The sequence below is a fragment of the Vollenhovia emeryi genome, unplaced genomic scaffold (genome assembly GCF_000949405.1).
Source record: "Vollenhovia emeryi isolate VEMERY1.0 unplaced genomic scaffold, V.emery_V1.0 DF939276.1, whole genome shotgun sequence".
Classification (NCBI taxonomy): Eukaryota; Metazoa; Arthropoda; class Insecta; order Hymenoptera; family Formicidae; genus Vollenhovia; species Vollenhovia emeryi.
Window position 1 is genome coordinate 83,692 of NW_011967090.1, and position 16,991 is coordinate 100,682.

Genomic DNA, 16,991 nt, shown 5'->3' on the forward strand with positions numbered 1-16,991 from the left:
TATGTCATATTATAGATAAACCAAAATAATTATGTAGCATTTATGTACAAACTAATACCGGACCCAAGTGTAGAATGCATAGTAGAACATTTTCATATAAAAAACATTGAGGTTTGAAGTCTAATTCGTATCGCATTATGTATTGCAATATTTGTAATACATAATGCGATACGAATTAGACTTCAAACCTCAATGTTTTTTATATGAAAATGTTCTACTATGCATTCTACACTTGGGTCTGGTATTAGTTTGTACATAAATGCAAATAATAAGATTTACAAACGCAAAAACGGTATCCGACTCTGTCGGTAAATCAAACCACTCCGGCATCCCCTTAACAAGGGCAATATAAACGAACACGATCGAGGTTCGCGCGCGCATTCATATAAAATACACACATCACGTGCGATACCTTCATTCTCCGAGTTCGTTGTACGTGCCAACTTCGCTCGATCAATGCTTCTCGCTTCATTAGCGGACTATTGAAACGTGTTTATAATCGACCTGCTAGAAATAAGTATACAAGATTTGAGTTGGATTACGGTCACGATTATGCTGATAATCTTGAACTTCGTTCAAAGTGCACAATTAGTTAAATGGGATTTATAGCAATTTCTCTTTTCCTTCTTTTCTTGCGAATTTGCAAATTGCTCGAAAGTACCGTGGAATCAATGTGAATCTTCTCGCACATCTCGGACACTTTAAAAGGAGTAATATTTTTCGCAATAAATTAAAAGGAGTAAATACTTAAAAAAGAGCGACATTTTTCGCAATAAATTTTCTGTATTATTAAAAATGCCAGATATGGTCGAGAAAACGCTGACGTTGTTTATTGATCAAGTCTCATTTTGACTAGCATAGTTGGGAAAGAACTACCTTAATGCGCGAATTCATTGTAACGCAACACGTTAACGCGTAGTGATGCGGATTACCGGCGTAATCGTGGGTTAGCGGCTGAGAGATGTGTTAGAGCGCGTAATTGACTTTCACCGCGAGCGCATGTAATCGCGAACCGCACAGCAACGTACGGGGGATCCGCGCCAAGTACTGCAAGATTGCGGATGAAGCGGAGACGGGAACGTCGCCGCGCACCCGCGGGTGTAAATATTTGAGGAGAGATCGTTCCGATGCAGACGCGAGGATCGAGATGAAGTTTCCGGAATGCTACTTTATTTAAACTTCGTAAATCTCCCGCGACGTCGACATCGCGCGCGCGCGCGCAACAGAGGACACAGAGATGAACTTGAAACCGCCTTCCACGGGAACGGGAAGCGCGACCTCACGCTCGGATGAGCGACGTTACGTCGGAAAAATCAGAATTGTTTGATGCGCGATCGAATTTCCGTCGAGCAGCTGCCTCATCCTTACGTATCCCGGCACCTTTCGCGATACCTTTTCACGGTATACGATGTAACAAGAGATTTCTGGCTGACGCAGCGTACTTCCTTCCGTCGCGAGACACGAGGACTCGTCGACGGTACGCATGATGAAGATAAGTCGGTAGAGTCGATAGCTCGTTCTCGAGTGCATTAATCACGCGGCGGAGGTCGAAAACGCGACCGCGAAAGGAGGAAGGACGTGAAGTAATCCTTCGGCACTCAGTATTCTAATATCCATTAGCCCTCCCGATATCCGGCTAATCCATCTCCCGCGGCCGTTTTCCCCGATTTGCATACCTTCCTGGCTTTCTTTCACAGCGGCAGCGGCGAGCGAGCTCGTTTGTCTCGCCGGGCTGCAAGAAAACCGTAAGGTTCGATCGTATATCACGGCGGCGAAGGAGAGGACCCGGCAGCGTTCTCCGGCATGCTCCGGGAATATGGAGATGCCACGATAACCCGGCATACCGAATTACCTGCGAGAAAGGTCTATATATCCAATGCGCGCGCGGCGCGCTTCTCGAGTCGATGTCATTTCACTTCGCTTCGTTTTACAGCAATTTATTAGCATAAAACGATTGGACGGCTTAGCACGTGACGCGAGATTGAAGAACGAGCGGTTAATTGGTCTCGTTATTAACTTCCGTAATCTCGAATAATGCTCCCTACTCTGCAAAACTAAAGTCCTCCGTCTCCTCGGATTCCTTTCAACGTACAACGAGGGAGAAACCGCCGAGGGCATTGTGGTGTACAGATTTGCAGCATTACTGGGCATTATTAGGTATTACTAGGCATGTTTTGGGCATTAGTTAGGGCATTAGGCCTTGCTGGGGCAGTATAAAGATAAAATAAGATAAAATCAGATAAAACAAGATAAATAAGATAATGAGATAAAGTAATGCCCACTGGGCATTAGTGGGCATTGGTGTACAAGAATTTGGTCAGCGGTTTCCCTCTCGATGTACAAGGTGACAATTAGGAAGCTGCTTGACATTAAGCTGTAATGAATCTGCAGTAAGAAAAGATTAAGATAAATCACTATTCTACAAAAACAAATCCGTCATTTTTATATTACTAGAAATGATAAAACGCGCGCTTCGCGCGCGCAGTTTGTGGTCAAGCATTGTGTATTTTTAAGAATTTGTATACACGCGAAGAAGTAATTGTATGCGCAACGTCGATTTAAAATAAAAAGTGATTTGTCACTCACTGATACGGTTCGCAACAGCAAAGTTGTACATCGCTAACTATACATGTTAAACTGTAACAATACAAAAATGTATACGATTATTATAGACTAATTATGTAAAATCCAGACTATTGTGTTAAATATACTTTATATTTAATATTTTTGAAGATGGGTATTTATTAAAACAGAACAGATGCTTTATTTTGCACAATTAGCAAATAACAAAATAAGACACTTATCTTACGATTTCTCTGCCGTTGCCCGATGCCGCCTAATAGCCGTATCACACTAGCGGTTCGCGTTGGCGTTGCCGTTGGCGTTGCCGTTGGCTGCTGCGTCTCGACCAATCAGAGAATACTTTGCTATTCTCTGATTGGTCGAGACGCAGCAGTCAACGGCAACGCCAACGGCAACGCCAACGCGAACCGCTAGTGTGATACGGCTATAAGCCTGCTCCTCCTCTCAGATTTTCTTGTTGCATTTACACTCGCACACTCCCTCGCGAAAATCGATCGCGCGAAATTTCGGACACTCCCGTACGCGATGTAAAATACCGTGAAATGCAGTAAGCGACGTCCTTTTACTTGCTGCCCGTTCGAGTTGCGAAGAACGACAGAGCGAATTACAGCGCGAACGCCGAAGTCGCACGAATATCTCTCTCTTCCCGAAAATGGAACAGATTACACGAAATCGATAGATGGTTAAAAGCGCGGTGCGTAAACGAGATGTAACCGCGACAACGTACCACGGTTTACTTTCATATTTTAGATGAGTTAGTCTCGTAAAATATCCATGTACACGTTGATAAAGAGCCGTCGCCTCAACGCGCAATTCGTTTCTCATTACAAGTTGTAGAAACTTAATAATTAATCTTGTAGCGTTACTTGTCACTGATAAAGGAGTCCAAATCAATAGCGTTTTATTCTTACATTCTTCACGATCGAGTCTTAGAAACCGACAACGCAAAAACAATAGCACGCACGGAGCGACTCGCGCCACTGCTTGCCGGCTCGACGTTCGGCGAGTGACTGCGCGGCGACCTTGGTGTAAACAATGGTCCGCGTGACGTTGTACGATGCCGCGCCGAGGGAAAAACAACAAAAAAAACGTTGAGAATTCGTTGGCCCATCTACGTAATAGAAAATTCCGTACTTATCACTCGCTCGCCGAACGTCGAGCCGGCAGGCAGCAGCGAGAGTTGTTCCGTGCGTGATATTATTTTTACGTTACCGGTTTCCAAGACTCGATCGCGAAGAATGTAGGGATAAAACGCTATTGATTTGTACACCTTTATCAGTGACAAGTAACGTTACTCGACTAATTATTAAGATTCTAAAACTTGTAATGAGAAACAAATTGCATGTTGAAGCGACGGCTCTTTATCAACGTGTATATGTATAGATATTTCACGAGACCAACTCATCTAAAACATGGATGTAAACCGTGGTACCTTGTCGCGGTTACATCTCGTTTACGCACCGCGCTTTTAACTATCTATCGATTTCGTGTAATCTGTTCCATTTTCGGGGAGAGAAATTTGTGCGACTTCGGCGTTCACGGCGTAATTCGCTCTGTCATTCTTTGCAGTTGGAACGGGCAGAAAGTAAAGAACGTCGCTTACTGCATTTCACGGTATTTTACATCGCGTACGGGAGTGTCCGAAATTTCGCGCGATCGATTTTCGCGAGTAAGTGCTGTGAGTGTAAGTGCAACAAGAAAATCTGAGAGGAGGAGCAGGCCTAGACGGCATCGGGCAACGGCAGAGAAATCGTAAGGTACATGTCTTACATTTTTGTTATTTGCTACTTGTGCAAAAATGAATCATCTGTTCTGTGCTTTTATTTTATTTAATAATATTCAAATGATTCCAACGAGCATTCGAATAAGTGTTAGAGACAAAACCATACGTATAAAATTTTGTGAGTTCATATTTAAAAGGAAGACTTTCAGTATTCTATATAATTGTTTTAATAAATACCCATTTTTTAAAATATAAAATATAAAGTATGTTTAATACAATAGTTTCGATTTTGCATAATTAGTCTATAATAATCGGATACATTTTTGTATTGTTACAGTTTAACTGTATAGTTAGCGATGTACAACTTTGCTGTTGCGACTCGTATCAGTGAGTGATATATTACTTTTTATTTTAAAGTGACGTTGCGCATATAATTACTTCTCTCTCTCTCTCTCTCTCTCTCTTCGCGTGTGTACAAATTCTTAAAAATACACAATGCTTGACTACAAACAGCGCGCGCGAAGCGCGCGTTCTGTCATGTCTAGTATGTATAAATTGTAAACCTTCATTTACTCTGAATCTAAAAGAGAAGTGAAGCACATCGCGCTTCGAGAAATTCAATCGGCATCGCGGAGAAGGGCCTTAACTGTTCGATATTAACGACATTCGCACTAGTAACATCTCTTTTTTAGTAAGGGACAAGCGCGTGCCATTTGCTCTCTCTATTTCGTATGGTTTGACAGCTGCAAATAACACGACTGAAGCATGTCGTATCGCACAAGCGAGACAGCCAATCAGCATCGCGGAAAAGCGGCAACAATACTTCAAGATATGCGACTAATCGACTTACATGCCATTTTTAGAAGTGGAGTGGACTCGTGATATTAAGAAACACTTATATTTATGAACTTGTGAAAACAGATTATTAAAAAAAAACAACATTTAACTGGCTCCACCCGGTTGAGGGTTAAATTTTCGAAAATGTCGGTACGTGCGGTCATTTCTGTAAAAGAGATTTTTCTAGAATTGTTGAAAGCACAATTACAGTTATTAATATTAAAAGGTGTACTTAGTTTTCAAAATCGCTTCGATTGTTGTGCAAGTGCAAACGGTTAGCATTTCGCAAACATATCGCTGAACCGTGCAATCAGCACGGTTCCGGATTGCTGACCCTTATAATTTATTTTTACAGGTTCGTATAAATATATTCCGTTTACGCTATGCTAATAAAAAATTAGCTCGCGAGTAATACTGAATGAAGTTCGTGCATATATGCATATAATCTGCTACTACATTACAGAGTTCCATTTTAACTTGATGATCTTGAAATCTCCTTGGAACTTTCATGTGCACGCCAGTGTTTATATAAGTTGGGGCAGCATATTCTTGAGACCGAATCAAGTAAAACGAGTCCTGTATCACTTTTCTCTCTGACAAACAATTGTCGAGATAGCGTTAAGTTGACACAATTTCTATGTTGCTTTGAATATCTCAAAAAATACTATTTTGATACTTTTAGGGATAAATTCCACCTATACACCTATATAGACCAGCAATAACCTACTTTGATGACATTATATTTTTTTACTCCCCCCTTGACGCTTTAATTCTAAAAATTTACTTTAGCTCCTACTTAAAAGGTCCTACTTTAATGCTAAATTGGCAAAAGTAGAAATTTCCAACACTATCAGTTTTTAAGTAGGAGTAAATTTTGTGCTTGCAGTTCGACCTCTTTTACCGTCTTAGGTCGTACTATAATATATAGAATTAAAGGTTCAACATAGGACCAAAATTTCGACTCGGGGAGACGCCCGCCTAGGGAGACGGAAAGTCCAGGTTCAAACCCTGTCTGAGGTAGTATTTTTCGCGATAAATTTTCTGTTATTAAAAACACTGGCCGGTTAATGTCGACTAAAAAGCTTCATTAAAAATAACGGCTATTCAGTTGCAGCAAATTCCCGATCGTGTCGCCCCGTATAGAGTCTACTTTACATATCATTATTATTATCACCTCGCCGCGGACGCTTAATCGTTCGTTAAAATGTAAAGTTTTAAATCCCTATTCTGATGTTATTCGGGCGTTTCACGGCGTGTTTATCGGCAAAATGAAATAAAGTAACGAATGGAACACAGACGCGCGCGTGATTAATCAAAAGCGAGACCGCTCGTCCGCGAATTGCGTTACGGCGCGAGACGCATGCTCCTCCGATTCGAATTGAGAAGGAATCCAGCCCCGGCGGCTATCGGCGCCGAGCCGCGTCCGCTTCCACTTTCGCTGCGACTTTCCGAGAAGAAATTATATGCTAGCGCTCATAAACCGTCGCCGTTAGGTATGCGCCGCCTCGTGGATTTAATTAAATATTTGCATTTAGTTTAATCCGCATCCGTCCCAGTTCTATCTTCGTTCTCCCTTTCTCGCCGTATCGCCGGCGTCGCAACGAAAAAATAAAAGATAGGAAACTAGAGAGTAATTGTCGCACATTTGCAACCTGATGATCATCCGGCGCGCGTATTCATTATTCGCGTACTCGTCACTTTTCCGCGCAGAAAGACCGCAGGAAAAGTCAGTGGGAAAAGGAACGAGAGTCGAGAGAGAATCGTTGGAATCGTTATTTACTGAACGCCCTGGGACTTGGGCCCAGTTTCATCGACGTTGTTCAACTTTAAAATTTAAGCAGGAGTAAGACAACTCCTGCGAGGACTCAAGATGATTTCCCTCCCCCTACTGGAGTAAAAAGACATGGAGTTTGCTCTTAAAGTCACCTCAGAGAGAAAGGGGGAGAGAGAGAGAGAAGGTAAAGAGGAAAGGGGTAGCAGCCCCTCTGCGACTTTTCTTCATTATGCGTAATTAAATGTAAATGACATTGTAAACTTTTGGGAGACACTGCTACAAGACACACGCGTCTTGAAGAATCGAATCCCGCAGGACGGCGGCGAGGCGGCAGCCTCTTCCGAATTTCAAGACGATCGCGCGACGGTCCGACGAACATGCAATAATTTCGCGGAAAATTAACGAGACGAGAAGCGCCAATTGAATTGCTAATTATTAGTGATTGGATTATTTTGTAATAAACAGAATAATACCGGTCTGTACGGGCTTCATTGAATAATGAAATTCTTTCGTAACGAAAATTGCAATCGCGTGGCGCGCACATACGTCGCACAATTTTGTGTTAACGAGGTTTCATAAGTAGGGCAAAGGGTAGGGAAGCGCGCGGCGGGTTTCAAGGCTCGCCGTATCGTGCTGTAACGGTCGACGAGCACGTAGTCGCAGGTTAATACAGCCGATACACCGAGCGGGCGTATCGTACGGCCGGGGCTACGGGACTCGTATAAAGGAAACCTCGTCTCGCGTGTCTGCCCTTTACGGCTAATAATAAACTGTACCTATGGAGCAAGTCAGAAGCCCTGCGTTGCCGCGGCCATCTCATAATTTTCCGTCAAGTTACCTGAAACAGACGAGATGAACAACGAACGTTAGACGCAGATCTCGGCAAAATGCGACGATTCGCCAAACTCAGCTTGCGTTCGGCATTGTAAACCCAAGGGCGTCGGAGTGCTGCTCCTTTGCATTCGAGCGAACGAGAGAGGTGGATGAGATAGAAATGGAGAAAGAGCGCTCCGACACCTCGGATTTAGCAATGCCGAACGCAGCTTCGCCGTTGCTCTCCGCGCGCAAGTCTCACGTGTCCGAGATCATCATTGCGCGTGTATCGCGCGGGTAAACTCGAGCATGAATGGCGGAGCGAACTTGCGCGAAGCGTTAGCGGCCTCGCACTCCGCAACGCGGTAATAATACACTGCAAACGGCAATTTCACGTTCATTTAATCGAGCCCCGAGGATTTTTACATCGCGCGAGGAGATCCTTTTCCCCGCGCATCGGCCGAGCCGGCGGAGAAACAGCGAGTTACGTGAATCGAGTCGATTCGCTTCGCCGAGGCTGCGCGAATATATCGGAGCGCGGCATTCCGTTCGCGGACGCGATTTCTCCGCAACTGACGCGTATTATTCGCCGTATAAGCGCAAAATAATACGGCGCGCCGTGCTCGTGCGACTCCGGAGAGCAATCGGCTGTTAACTTAATCCCGTCCGAATGGCCCATTAAACTCAATCGGGACAGTCATCAAGTGGCCAATCATGAAATGACAAATAATGTCCGATTAACGTTTCTCTCTAAGAAATTTTATTACAATTTTGTCTCGAAGTGCGCTCCCTCTTCAGCTGCTGGCGTTGCAGCAGCGAAGGAACATCTGCGTGCATTTTATGACTGTCGAGAAAACGCATTTTTCACGTCAGCGCGACGCGAGGACGCGTCCTCGGGACAGTTGCATCTCGCTGCACTCGAGGCAACTTTCGTCGTGACAAAATTACAATTACGCCTCCCCTGCCGTCCCGCTTTCTCCCTGCCGAGACGGCGGATTCAATTGCCGTCCCGAAACCACCGTCGCAAGAGTAGCACGTTAATTGCCGGGATTCGGAGGAAATTCTGCTGCAGCGGCAGATTGCCGTGCATAAGCCACGTAATGACCGCGTAAGACAAACGTCGCCGATCCTTTAATATGATGCACGCCGATCTCCGAAGGACGTTTAAATCGCGACGAATTGCGCCAGGTTCGCGACTTTGCGCTGACATTAATTTATTGGTCTCGCAGTCGCTAAACATCGTCGTGATATCGAACTCGTTACCGTGCGCGCACACGCGTGACACGCCATTTCTTTTTGCGTCGCACGCCGCATAGTATAAAGCCACCTGCACACGATACTATTTTTCCTGCTGAATTGCTTACGAGAGCTAATCAGGATTAGCCTTAAGGGGATCCTAAAACCGTCTGTTTCACCGATATTCTTTGTTAGAAGTAATCTTTTAATTGGCTTTATAGAAGCGCAAAACTCTTTTACGGAATTAAAGTACGCAGCAAAATCTAGACTATGCTAGTCGACTTTATATAAAAAAAATTGTTATCTAATCAATCAAAGCTACACTACACACACTACTGCACATACGACTTTTCTCTCATTGGCCCGGCGAAAAAAAATGACGAATCGACGCAAAACCAAACAAATGACGGAGTGGACCTACTAGTTATATCATGCATGCTGGGAAGGGGATACAATTATACCTTAGCGATAACGAAAGTATCGTTGAAAGTTAAATGTCAATTTATGCGAACTGCGCTCGTAAGTAACGCAGCAAATCTCTCTTCGGCGGAGTTTTCAGATCCCATTGAAAGTCATACATCGTCTGCCGACATTTAACATTCCAGTTATAATTAAGCTTGAAATGAAATTTCCATCAAATTTTCATTGAAGTTTCGCCGATTAACATTTTTTTCTTTTTTTCCCAATTTACTTTGCCGGCGCTTTTGAACTCTTGATGTTAAATAATTTCGCGATCGGACATCAGCTCGCGTTTTCGCGGGTGAAGGGACGAAGAGGCGCGCGCCTCTTCCGCGATTCGTCGTATTATTTATGAGATATGCATTTCTCTCGGCTGTGCGATGAACGCCACGTTAGTTATGGACGATCGAAAATGTCGTCGTCAAGATTGATTTGAATTAACGACAGCCAAATTTCTATCGTGAAAGTTTAATGGCTCCGTCTTGTTTGTCGACTACAGTTCGCTATCTCGACCGAATCGCACTCGGCCACCGTCTCTCCACCGGCGAAGTTAGTTTTCAAGCTATAGCCGAGTCGGAGAACCCGTTACAAGGTGGATGACCGAATTAAAGTTCGAGCAACTCGTGCCTCTGTATGCCACTGCCGGGAAAACTCGTCGAGAAGCCGTCGAAGGGAACGGAGAAAAAGAACAAGTTTTGCGTAACGATTTTCGTACGCTCATAGATGAGAGATTGCATAATATTAAATTATGTGCTCTTTTACAAACGTATAAATTACAAAAGTCAAACCAGCCTTCTACATTTTATCATGATAATCGATATCCGTTTCCAGGTATCTCGTAATGCATGTATCATTGTAATTAAAAAAAAAGGCTGCTTATAAAGACTCGCTCCAAATATGCGGATCGTCGGCTTAATTAGAAAACCTTCTAACTCACAAAATCACGTAACTTCGGACGGAATTAACAGGTGGGAGAATCGGTAGGAAGTTAGAAGGCTTGATTTTCAAAATAAAAAATTTTTCAAATGAAGAATTACTATTTGACAAATTTTTCTAAACGGCGCAAAATCTCAAGATAAATCGGCCGAAATAAATATGTACACCAATGCCTACAATGCCCAGTGGACATTACTTCACCTTATTATCTTATTTTATCTTTATAATGCCCTAGCCAAGGCCTGATGCCCAAACTAATGCTTAAAAAATGCCCAGTAATGCCGCAAATCCGTACACCACAATGCCCTCAGTGGTTTACCTCTCGATTACAAATTAGTAGATGAAAAATAGCCAGGAAAAAATTTCACACTACTATGCAGTATTTCAAATGAAGAATTACTATTTGACGAATTTTTCTAAACGGCGCAAAATCTCAAGATAAATCGGCCGAAATAAATATGTACACCAATGCCTACAATGCCCAGTGGGCATTACTTCACCTTATTACCTTATTTTATCTTTATAATGCCCTAGCCAAGGCCTGATGCCCAAACTAATGCTTAAAAAAATGCCCAGTAATGCCGCAAATCCGTACACCACAATGCCCTCAGTGGTTTACCTCTCGATTACAAATTAGTAGATGAAAAATAGCCAGGAAAAAATTTCACACTACTATGCAGTATTTCAAATGACGAATTACTATTTGACGAATTTTTCTAAACGGCGCAAAATCTCAAGATAAATCGGCCGAAATAAATATGTACCTACACCAATGCCTACAATGCCCAGTGGGCATTACTTCACCTTATTATCTTATTTTATCTTTATAATGCCCTAGCCAAGGCCTGATGCCCAAACTAATGCTGAAAAAAAATCTCCAAAGCATGGAGCTCCAAACATAGAGGTTGATAGAATCTATGACAGCTAATAGTATCTCTATATTCATAAAATATAAGTTAATTCGGAAAATCGAATTAAATTACTTCACTATATTAGTGTCTAATAACCGTCTATTCGATGATAAATTACGTTCATTTCTAATTCAAGTCGCGCAAATCGGCGAAAAGATAACATAACACCATACCGGGGAAAATATAGCGGCGGTCGATCGAGCCCAAAAATACGGCCAGTGTGTGACGTATAATATTTTAATACATATCGACGAGAATTCACGCACATACTTATGAATTTGCAAAAACGATTAATAATGGAGCATGTACAATATATTCGGCTGAACGGATGCTATTGTTAAGCAGTTTATAGTTCCGAGTGTAATAAAATACTTTTTCAAGGTTTCAAAAAGGAATAGAAATTTCGAAATCTTACTTCTACAGCACTTTCTTGCCCAACAAATTAAATTAGACGTCCGTCTTAACATATCGCAAAACTTCGTCTGCAAAGGCAGCGGACATTTCAAGAGAAATCAACCACCAAAGTCGACCTAACCATTAACTGAAACGTCAATTTATACGATGCCGGCTTTCAAAAGTAGCAACATCAATCTAAATATATCGAGGAATCAATCGAGGATAGATGCTCGAAATAACCCGGCGAGTTTCCACATTTTCGAAATTAACACGAGTCGATAACCGCGACATACGCAAATTTCACGAGCGACGCGAGACACCTCCTCGGCGCCGGGGACGAGCGAATCAAGCCGGATTCGGGAGAGAAAATTCAAAGGAGCACCGATGAGAGAGCTCGGCAGGTTATACGAAATGACAATGAAATTCAGAGCGATCTCGAGGACGCGCCACGCCGGAAGAAGAGCTCGGAGCAGACAGATCATAAAGCAGCGCGGAGCAAGTAGAAGCGAAGGAGTGCGAAGGGGTGGCGAAAAGCGCGGAAAAGCAAAGAGGAGTGGCGGAACGAGGGACGAGGGAGGGGGGGGAGGAGGAGGAGACGCCGGAAAATTTCCTCCGACGTCTCGCAGATTTCGCCCCGCAGCGTTTCCCGGTCGTGTCCCGTGAATCGTAAAGCGGGTTACTCGTTTCGCGATGAGGAGGGGCAGGTGGGGGGTGGGTTTGTCGACGTTTCCTCTTCTTTATACGGTACAAGGGACTTACATCCCCCGACAAGTCGACCGAAGTCGTACTGCCCCGTACTATCTCGTGCCCTTTCCCGATCCACGATAAACGAGACCTTAAATCGTGTGCCATTTGAAATTATAATCCGAGGTCCAAACTAAGAAGTCAATAATTTCCCGATCGGGACAGAGGTTGACGCTGTTAGAATAGTCATAATTTAATTTAAGATAATTAAAGCCGCTCCGTATCACAGCTGCGAAAATTAAAATTCGCCGAACGGAGAGCAGGAATAAAATTGTATGCGAAAAGCCTGTTCGTAAACACGTTCCCCGCCACGAATGCGCGTGAGAAATCCAGGCAATGGAAGGAAGCGCTCGCGTGCAATCGGTGCATCGCTCCTTCACATTCTGCACGGCCCTGAACGCACCGAGCCAACGATTACCTGGATTGCACCGTATGCAATTCCCGAGTGCAGTGACCGACCTTGCGATCTTCAACCTGTCTTTCCGGCTTGGCCGTAAGTCGCTGCCTAGAATATTTATCATCGTCGAACTGTTGGCCCGCGCGAATTGTTAAAATCAATCGAAGTTCAGGCGGAACTTCGGGGATAAAAAGAGCGCGATAAGGCGAAGGCAACGTTTTCATTTTCAAATGTGTATCAAGTAAATTACGAACTTTATTAAAATTCATCGATGTTTAAATGTTCCCTTTTCTATCAATAATTTAAAATTCTTTTATAATTTTAAATCATTTTCTCTATTAATTCAATAAATGCAATTAATTAATTTAATTAATAATTAAATTTAACTAATGCAATGTGAATCAGAACAATATGAAATTTTTGTTTTAGTTTATCATAAATATTTCAAAAACTGCAATGACAGTTTTTAAGCTTATTTTAAATAATCTGCGATAATTCGGCACAGAATTCAACGGAAAAAAATTACAATATATTTATACACCAGAACATCTTTTAATAAAACATTTATTTGTATTAAATTTGTTTCCATTATATTTTTATTGAATAAGTATTAAAAATTTGTTTCATTAATATTATTGTCTCCTTTATTTCTTTCGGTAAAATGTTATGCTCGATTGTTTGGATATAACATTTTCATATCAAAAATAATTAAGTATCTAGTTTGTATAAATATTCATTTTAGTTGGTACAATTCGATGATATCATTACTTTTGTAGAGAAGATAAAAATGTCTTTGTCTAATTTTATCCAAATAATTAAATTATATAATTCTTGATTAGGTAGCGCTTACACTTGGCGTCTTGTTCACCTCTTTTTTAAAAAAGATTAGTTTCTTATATCAGAATACACGGTATACGATATTGTAATCGGAATTCAGTCTCGAATTACAGTCTGAAAAAATAGATTTTTTATGAAACTAGAATAGAAAAGTCAGTAACAGCGAGCTCAAAGTAATTAAAGAAACAAGTCGTTTAAGAAACGTTGTACCTTTAAAAGTAGGCACTTATAAATTTAAGATATACTTTTGCAGATTTTCAAAATGCAAAAATAATAAAACGTTGGTAAAAACAAAAAACCAACGATTCTGTCGTCTACAAGTAATATTTAATAAATCTCGAAAGATTGGGAAGCTTCGGTAATCAAACGGCTTACCCAAGACTCGTTGCGGATTAAAGAAAATCTCGAAAAAGAAAAACCTTCGGGGAAGTGACCGCCGATATCGAGTCGGGAAATATTTGCCCAGGCCACGCACCGAGCTGCGCGCACCTGCGTGCACGTGCGGTTGCACGTGCATACAAACAGGGCGGTCGGGGGGATGACAAACGGCCCGGAGGGGTTGGTGTGTCGTTTAATCCCGGCATTCCCTCGTCCGAGGACGACGACGGTCCCGCGCGCATTCACAAAAGCCATCGTTAGTAACTTCGACCCTCGTCCCAAAACTTACCCTCCCCTTCCTCTCCCCCCAGTACCCGGGCGTCTCTTGCTCTCCGCCCGTAACTCCTCCCACCCCTATCGACTGAAACCCTTCTTCCTGCTCCACGAAGATAGAAGGATTGAGAGGCAGGTAACGTATTGTTCCGATTAATTGTATGACGGGACGGGGCGTTGAAAATTTACGACATAGAAAATTCCGGAACTTTTACTACGCCGGACAATTAATCGGGATTCTTTGGTCGCGCTCTTAACCAGATTTTCATCGAGGGTAAAAAGTTGCGTCGCGACATTCTCTAGCGATAAAATCAATATTCAAATAATCACGATAAACCTTGCCTCCTTTTTTTTTTAATTGTTTCGCTAATGATATATTGCTTAATCCATAAGCTCGTGCGGAGTTTTAAGTAAAATGCATTTTATATAATTACAATAATTTTAATCAGTTAATCATTAATTGTACATTAATAATTATTAATTAAGTATTATTAATTAAATTAATTAATTTTTCATAATTTCACACAAACGCCGACTAGACAAACATCTGCACTGGATCAATCTGACGTTTAATGTTGTTTACGACAGATGTAACTGATTAAATCAACCTAAAGATAAAATTACATTCAAAGAGAGTGATCTGGCGAAGAAAAAAATATCAAACGCCCGAACTGATGATGTCCCATGGTCCCGGAGACTTCTCGAGTGGACGAATGAGCAGCGTTAATCGCAATTCGGATCGACAAGAATGCGTTATGCGCAAAAGTCGTACGTAGATGCGAGCGAACGTGCGATTAGACGAGATTCGATTAAGCACGAGCAGCCACGATCGGAAAGTAATTAAGCCACGACGGTAGAGAATCGTCGTCGTGGCTCTCCGATCTTTGGCGGGCTCCTAATGGTCGTTTAATGCCCCGACACGAACGGCCAGAGAAAGGAGAGGACATTAATGTGTTCCTCGTACTAACGACGACGAGGGCCACGAGAGCGACGAAGGCGAAGGCGGCGGCGACGACTTCACGAGCATGACTCGGCCTTGCTGATCACGAGGCCTATTATGTGTCCGCTGACACAGCGAGATACCTGATCGGCACTTCAAGTAAAAAAGAGTATGAGTCCAAGACGGTATATTCGCGAATCTCAACTCAATCGTGTGGCTAGAAATTCAGTGGAATAGTATAGCAACTTATACGATTAATAAAATTCACAAGTCTCTAATGTGAAATGCGAGGTAAGGAGTAAAAGTCAGGGCAAAATGTTGGTGTCTAATTAATTTCAATTTTAAGTCAATTGCGAAAAATAATACCCCGGCCAGGGTTTGAATCTGGATAATAATTTCTATTAATTTCCAAAGTATTTAATTAAAACAATTCGATACAATAAACTCGAAACTTGAACTCTACGTCATCCGTTGCAAATTTAATGAAATTCAATGCACAAATATGACAAAATATATGCGCATATTCATAATAAATATATATATATATAATATAATAAATAATAAATCCGTGCTGTACTCAGACACATAAAAATGTGACTTTTTATATTTCGGCAAACACAAAGAGAAAACATCAAATAGAGATTAAATAATTAAAACAAGCACATGCAATTTAAAAGTTATATCGGGCATCGAAGATTGAAAACGCCGTCATCAAATTCAAATGCTCTACAAGTTTCGAATATCGATTATCATTTTACTTTCTCGCGATGGCCAGTGCACACATTCGTACATATGTTTACTATCAAACGGCATCAACGGATTTAAGACGGTAAACGATTTTGCACTGCCTTAGAAAGTACGCAACCTCTCCAATTACGCTTCGAGCGGTCTGCGGTTGGCATAAAATCGGTTTCCGCTTTCAGGGGGTATAAAAATTACGATCGAGGACACACGACACTCGCTGCCGATTCAGAAATGCGTCGGGGGGAAAAAAATCTCTTTTTCGTTAAGAGAGACAGAAGCACGCGCGGATCGGGGAAAAGGGTTAAATGGCTGGTAACCGTGTGGCTTATCCTAGATTCGAACCGGACGGACGGCCGATGGACGACCGGTTGGTGCGACACAATAGAAACGGGTCCGATAAACCGAGCGTGGGATTTATCGGCGCCGTGCTTAGCCAGGAAATGGCGCCCCTACGGAAATATATAGGCGTGTATCCACTCGCCGTGTAAGCGAACATCCCCTTTCGGGCGCCCGAGGGTGTGACGCGCATCGAGGAGTTTCCGCCCGCGCGTCTCCAGTCTCCAATCGGGGATTAAATTGATACCTCTTGTCACAAATAAGATGATCGGGAAGATTTTCATAATTAAAGATCGCGCCGAGTCGAGCAACAGGACTTGAAAGGCCACGGGGTTGTAGAAGGTTCACAAACGAGACGATAATCGTGAACGGAAGTGATAAAGGAAACCATTCTCAGAAGCCTCGAGACATTAAAAGTAACGCGATTTGTATAAAGTACGTTTCGTTCTTTATTCCTCTGTCGAGATCATTTCCCATCACATTCCTGTCTTCGCGAGATTGAACCTCGATTCCCTCTTTCACCGTTTCCGCCATCTATCAAATTTTCCGCGATTGGAATCTCAATGAGCACCGATCGGAAGAAGCTTTCGTAGATATCCCTGCGTGTCTCATCGACACATTATCATAATCGTCTCTTTATTAAGAAAGGAACTAGGCTCCGATACTCGATCGTA

General features: G+C 42.4%; 1 protein-coding gene across 4 annotated transcripts in view; it reads right to left on the bottom strand.

Moving 5' to 3' along the window:
• LOC105559392 (mucin-12) overlaps positions 1 to 16,991 on the bottom strand; it is a 241,370-nt gene that overhangs the window by 34,209 nt on the left and 190,170 nt on the right. Inside the window, exon 5 of one of the 4 annotated variants that reach the window (XM_012007637.1) lies at positions 7,694 to 7,755. The exons of the other annotated variants lie outside the window; for them this stretch is intronic. The gene's annotated coding sequence lies outside the window, so the exon portion shown is untranslated. The remainder of the gene's footprint in view (positions 1 to 7,693; positions 7,756 to 16,991) is intronic. 4 annotated transcript variants of the gene reach the window in all.